The sequence below is a fragment of the Dasypus novemcinctus genome, chromosome 19 (genome assembly GCF_030445035.2).
Source record: "Dasypus novemcinctus isolate mDasNov1 chromosome 19, mDasNov1.1.hap2, whole genome shotgun sequence".
NCBI lineage: Eukaryota > Metazoa > Chordata > Mammalia > Cingulata > Dasypodidae > Dasypus > Dasypus novemcinctus.
Window position 1 is genome coordinate 2059130 of NC_080691.1, and position 6659 is coordinate 2065788.

The 6659-nt window shown below is 36.8% G+C and overlaps 1 pseudogene; it reads left to right on the forward strand.

Annotated features, from left to right (window-relative positions):
* The first annotated feature begins 301 nt into the window (after positions 1–301).
* On the forward strand, positions 302–1022 carry LOC101445188 (serine/threonine/tyrosine-interacting protein-like; annotated as a pseudogene).
* Positions 1023–6659: the final 5637 nt, after the last annotated feature.

The window sequence follows — 6659 nt, forward strand, 5'->3', positions numbered from 1 at the left end:
ATCAAGGGCTCATTGTTGGACCTTCATTATATTTTGGTCATTGCTGTTGCACTTGGGGGCTGAGGATGCAGGCATTGTGGCAGGAAGATGGCAGCAGCACAGCATGGCAACTGGTGCCAGGTGCCCATCCCTCCTCTTCCACACCATCACCTGTCACCAGGATCCTGTAATTTGGATGTATTAAGTTTAATTCACATCCATCTGCCTGCCAGTCCTTGCACACTCAGGTTCTCCCTTGCCCAAGGCCAGCGGCTGGGTAACTCAATCTTCACCCCACCCATCGGCTCCCTGGGACAGGACCATGGAGCATGTGTAGTTGGAAGTCCTCACCTTCCCACAGTGCAAAGAAGATGCTGAGGGGTGGCCCTATCCTATGAGATGAGAGATGGAGGAAACTTTATCTGGATTGTTTTTAGGTCCATATTCATCTGCTATGAAAAGCAAGGTATGAACTTTAGGTCAGATTCACCAAGAGATTTCATTAGCCAACTTTTCTGGGCCACCTGTACTATGGAAACAGGGAATAACCCATATAAAATGCATAAGACAAAATATTGAAGCACACTTCATTGAACCAAACTTTCAGCAGTTATTTAGATAGTCTTGGATAATGCAGCTCATCCAGTTAAAAATATAATACATTTTTTCTCCCATGACTAAAGAATTTATTGATGGGAGCTTCCAAGTTGGAGGAAGAGTTCTTGTCATGGGAATGCAGTATCTCCAGGAGTGCTGTTTCTGTTATTGCACACATCATGGAAACATTTGGAATGAAGTACAGAGATGCATTTGCTTATGTTCAAGAAAGAAGATTTTGTATTAATCCTAATACGGGATTTGTCCATCAACTTCAGGAATAGGAAGCCATCTACCTAGAAAATTTAACAATACAAATGTCATCACCACTACAGAGAGAAAGATCATTCTCTGTCCCTTCTGGTACCACAGGCAGTTTGAAAGGAAGACATGAAGAAGACTGTGATTTTGGAAACATGGAAGTGGTGACTGCAGAGAATGGCTGACTGAAAGGCAGCATTATAGAAGATGTGAATTTCTATTTGGGAAGGAAAAACTACTAGAGACAATAATAATGTGAAATGGTAAAATAACAAGTAATTTCCTTTCAATAATATGTGGCTTCTAGACCTTTCTCTCTGCAATTTGTTGAGCAACGTTTTGAGAAGATGTTGGACATCTGTGATAGATAGCACTGGTGGTTTTACTCCTTTTTGGTGTTTTTTTGACTTTACAGTTTTATTATAAACCAAGAACTTTGGACTTGAAAAGAGGTATTATTGCAATAATGTACTTTTCTTTTTTTTTTTTATTTATTTATTTATTTTTATTTATTTAATTCCCCTCCCCTCCCCCGGTTGTCTGTTTTCTGTGTCTTTTTGCTGCGTCTTGTTTCTTTGTCCGCTTCTGTTGTCGTCAGCGGCAAGGGAAGTGTGGGCGGCGCCATTCCTGGGCAGACTGCTCCCTCCTTCGTGCTGGGCGGCTCTCCTTACGGGGTGCACTCCTTGCGCGTGGGGCTCCCCTACGCGGGGGACACCCCTGTGTGGCAGGCACTCCTTGCGCGCATCAGCACTGTGCATAGGCCAGCTCCACATGGGTCAAGGAGGCCCGGGGCTTGAACCGCGGGCCTCCCATGTGGTAGACGGACGCCCTAACCACTGGGCCAAAGTCCGTTTCCCAACAATAATGTACTTTTCATACCTGAAATTTATTTGTATGATATAAAGGTATTATTTTAAACAAAATGCAAGGGATTTGTTTATAAAATTTGGGTAATTTATAACAAAAGAATTTACTGAAACTTGCTAACACTTCATTTTTTTGTTATACATATTGCATTTTAAAAATAATTTTAAAGTTCAGTTTTATGATGGAGTCTCTCACAGACACATTTTTTAAAAATGCAGGAATCTGGCACATTTGCCTTTTTTATAATAGTATAACTCAATATCTTCAACGTCTTTATTTTTCTAAGCCCTTCTTGATCCTTTACTAATAGTCTTTAAATCATGTCATTAGCCAACTTTCCTCACTTAAACATAATCCAGCTAATGCTTCCTTTCTTCTTTCTTGTTACCTTCCTAATTTGTTTATTCTATTTTTTAAAGTATAATAAACAGAGGAAGATATTTTACTTTATATTACCTGATTCTCTCCCAAAGAAAATAAAAGTTTCAAGTAACTTTCCTTTTTGCATTACCTTTTATTTTTACCTGTTCTTTTGAGAACCTGCTTTGCTTCTGTTTTCATTTTGTCCAAAATGGTTCTGAATAGAATATACCAAATATAACACTATTGGGTTTTTTTTTCCTAAGTGAAACCCAAAAAGAAAAGTGCTGTGTACCACTTACAGAATAAAAAGATAAATCCTTGAGACCTCCAAATTAGTATACAGAATAATAAAAAATAAGACTAATGTTTTTCTATAATTTTGCTGTTTTTTACACTATAAATTAGTTTAAATGAATCATACTAAGGTTTGAAGAGACCTCAGTAAATTATGTGGAACATGGAATGTTTATTCCTGTTCATTTTATGTTGTCCTAATGATTCTGTGAGATTTTTCTGGCTCAGACAGAAGCTTTCCTTTGAAGATGAATTTACTGGATAAAGTGATTTGCAGGAGTCCTTACTGAAGTTCTTTAAATTGAGTTCACCCAAATTTCCCCCATAATTTTCATTAGCAAAGTCACTTTATGATTCCTTGGTTCTCCATATTTGTATTTGTCCATATGAAAATTGTTCTAAGGAAAACAATTGTCATTTGAAGTATGTGATGTGTAAGGCAGGAGAGGAGTATTCTTAACTTTTTATAATTGATACTTTTAGGGTAGCACAAACAAAACTCCTTTGTATTTCACTTTTTTTTTAGTCCTCTTGAGGTGCTTTAGTGATGGGAATGTTTTCTCTACATTCCCCTATTACCAAGAGGTACTATGCAAAGTAACCTCTTACACTAAGTTACTTGCTTTTTTCCCTATGGTGTGTGATGTAATAATAGAGTAAAAACTTTTTTATCCCACATAGTAAGAGTTAATTCCTATTGATCCAGGTCATATTCCTCTTCCAATTTCCTTTCCCTTCCCACAGTTTATCATCCTGAAAACAGCATAATGTTAATCCCACTGTGGTGAAGCATTCTGATGTGTGATTAGGATTTTTGTTGTAGTGGTCTAGTGGAGTCAAGATATGCATTAGTGCTTACTGGGGGTAGGGAATGGGAGAAAGAGAAGTGATGTGGGGGCATTTTTGGGATTTGGAGTTGTCCTGGGTGGTGCTGCAGGGACAGTTACCAGACATTGTATGTCCTCCCATGGCCCACGGGGTGGACTGTGGGAGAGTGTGGGCTATGGTGTGGACCACTGACCATGAGGTGCAGCAGTACTCAGAGATGTATTCACCAAGTACAATAAATGTCTCATGATGATGGAGGAGGTTGTTGTTATGGGGGGAGGAGTGGGGTGAGGTGGGTGGGGGGTATGTGGGGACCTCATATTTTTTTAATGTAACAAAAAAAAAAGAAACACAGATTCCTCTGCCGCTGACAACAACAGAAGCAGACAAATAAGATGCAGCAAATAGACAGAGAACAGATACCTGGGGTGAGGGGGGAGGGGAGAGAAATAAATAAATAAATCTTTTAGAAAAAGATATAAACCACCCCTCTACATCCCTTTACAGCAATGCTATAAATATGAGGGCTGGTATACTTTCAATTCTTGTTTTATTATGCTATAAAATTTCAATAACATCTCTCATTTTATCATTTCAAAGAATAAAACTTTATTAGTTTTTATTACTATTAATACTTTAGATCAGTACTGAATATAGATAAATCAGTTAAACATGGAAAGCATCATGATATTCTAGGTGTTAAAATTACAAGCAGCAATAACTTATGCATATATTTGTTTTTTAAAGATTTATTTATTTAATTTATTTTCCCCCTTCCCCTCCCCCTGCCCTGCTGTTTTTGCTGTCTGTGTTGTCTTCTCTTCTAATTTTCTCTCCTGTAGGAGTCACTGGGATTCAATTCTGGAGACCTTTGATGTGGAGAGGTACTCTGTCAATTGTGCCACCTCAGTTCCTGGTTTCTGCTGTGCTTCACCTTGACTCTCCCCTTGTCTCTCTTTTGATGTGTCATCATCTTGCTACATGACTCACTTGTGCAGGCACTAGTTCACCACACAGGCACTTGCATGGGCATGCTTTCTCTTCTTTTTCACCAGGAGGCTCCAGGGATCAAACCCAGGTCCTCCCATATGGTAGGCAGAAGCTCTATCACTTAACCCACATCCACTTCCCTGCACATAGATTTTAAAAGACTTCCATATTCCATATTCTTTAAGTAGAAAATCAAGGTTGGCACAAAAGGAATTGTGGTTTAGGACCATGAATTGTAAATCATTATAACTAGGCTCAAAAGCATCTTTATTAATCAAAACAGGAACCATTAAATCAACACATTTTTGCCATGGAGAAATAAGTCTGCCTATTCCTGTAGCATAAAAATCTGTGCTTTGGGATTCAACAAATTCTTGGAAAGCATTTTCTGCATCCTGCTGGCTGTGGAAGCATTTCCCCTGCAAAAAGTTGTCAAGATGCTTGAAGAAGTGATAGTTGGTTGGCAAGAAGTCAGGTGAATATGGGGGATGAGGCAAAACTCCATAGCCCAATTCGTTCAATTTTTGATGTGTTGGTTGTGTGATGTGTGGTTGGGTATTGTTGTGGATAAGAATTGGGCCCTTTCTGTTGGCCAATGCCAGCTGCAGGCACTGCAGTGTTCAGTGCATCTCCTCGATTTGCTGAGCGTACTTCTCAAATGTAATGGTTTTGCTGGGATTCAGAAAGCGGTAGTGGATCAGACCAACAGCAGACCACCAAACAGTGACCATGCCCTTTTTTGGTGCAAATTTGACTTCAGGAAGTGCTTTGGAGCTTCCTCTTGGTCAAACCATTGGTCTGGTTGTTGCTGGTTGTTACATGAAATCCACTTTTTGTCTCACATCTCAATTGGATCAAGAAATGGATCGTTGTTGTGAAGAATAAGAGAACATGACACTTCTAAACAACGAATTTTCATTTTCAGTCAGCTTATGAGACACCCAATGATTGAGGTCATTCTTAAAGAAAGGTTGTTGTTTCATTTCTTCTACACCATTTCTCCCAAGACATGCCTCCCTAAACAATGCAGTAAAAGATTGCATTATGAAAACTAAGATGATTAAAAAATAAAATATTAATTATCACAACAGCTAAATCAATATAAGAATCACAAATGAGTCTGAGATATTTTCATTAAAACTTCAACATAAATATTTCTCAAAAATAAGCATTTCAAAATAAGTGATTTCTCTGGATGTATTTAAAAGACTATGAAGTATTAAATGCCATGGATTGTGAAATATATTTCCCTCTGCAGTTTGTGTACATATAAAACTTAAATAAAAAATTCACCTCCATGTGCCAAAACCGCTTGGCCAACTAGGTCATAAACAGACAGAGGTCTAACTTTAGGCACAGAAGAATTATTCAAAATTGCTCTAAAAGTAAGAAATATTTTTAAAAATCTCTCCCTTTCTTAAAAAGAACTCATATCATATTTGAAGTTATATATATTTACTCTGATAGATTATATCTATACATATATATTAAAATTCTCTTTCTTTACACAAGAGAAAGATTAGTAAGTATTTCATTCTTTGACCTTCTGTGTCTTCAGTGAAGATGGTATTGAAATAGCATTTGTTTTCTATTTACCTCTGGAGCTATACTTAACATAAACAGGAAAATCAGTAGGTATTGGAGGGAGTACTTCTAGATGGATTTATGGGATTAAATTATTTTCAAAATATCTGTTCTCTACTTACAATCATTCCTTAAGACTGCTTCCTTCCCCCACACCAAAAGAATTACTAAAGCAAATCTGTAATTAATAGTACTCCTTTTATTAAAGGATGCAATACACCCTTGCATTATAACTTACAATTTAGCACATTTATGGTCTTACAAATCAAATATTAGACAGGTTTTAGTTTTGAATTTATTGGCATGGCTTGTTCATTAATCACATAAATAATAAATGTTAAAGTTTTATTTTACAAATGACTAGTATATATATAATTCACTTCTCTATTGAGGAAAGAACTTTTCTTGCCTTTGATGGAAAAAGAAAAATATATAGTTTTTGGTTTGAAAACTATTATTATTAATAGAAATATATAGTGGTGTATTAAACCAGTTTAAAATGCATATCCTAGAATTTCACCTTTAATATTTTATCCTACAAAAAGTATGCAAAGATGAATGTATGAGATATTGATGGAAATACTGATTGTAACAGGAACTGTCTGACAAATAAGGTATGCTAAGGAATTATAGCATTTTAGAGCTAGAAATGGTCTTAGCACCTAATCTAAGCCCATCGTTTTATCAACGAGTAAAATTAGTTCTTCCTTGAAGACTTGTTGGCTGAAGAAAATAAAACATGGTGTAACCTAGGAAACAGAACAAGAAAAGAATGTTCTTTGTTGAGACTCCCTTGGTCAACAGGCCAGTTTAGTAGAAAGAAAAAAGTCACTTTGAATAGTTAAAAGATAAACGGCCTATCCCTGTTTCTAATGATAAGATAACAACAATAAATC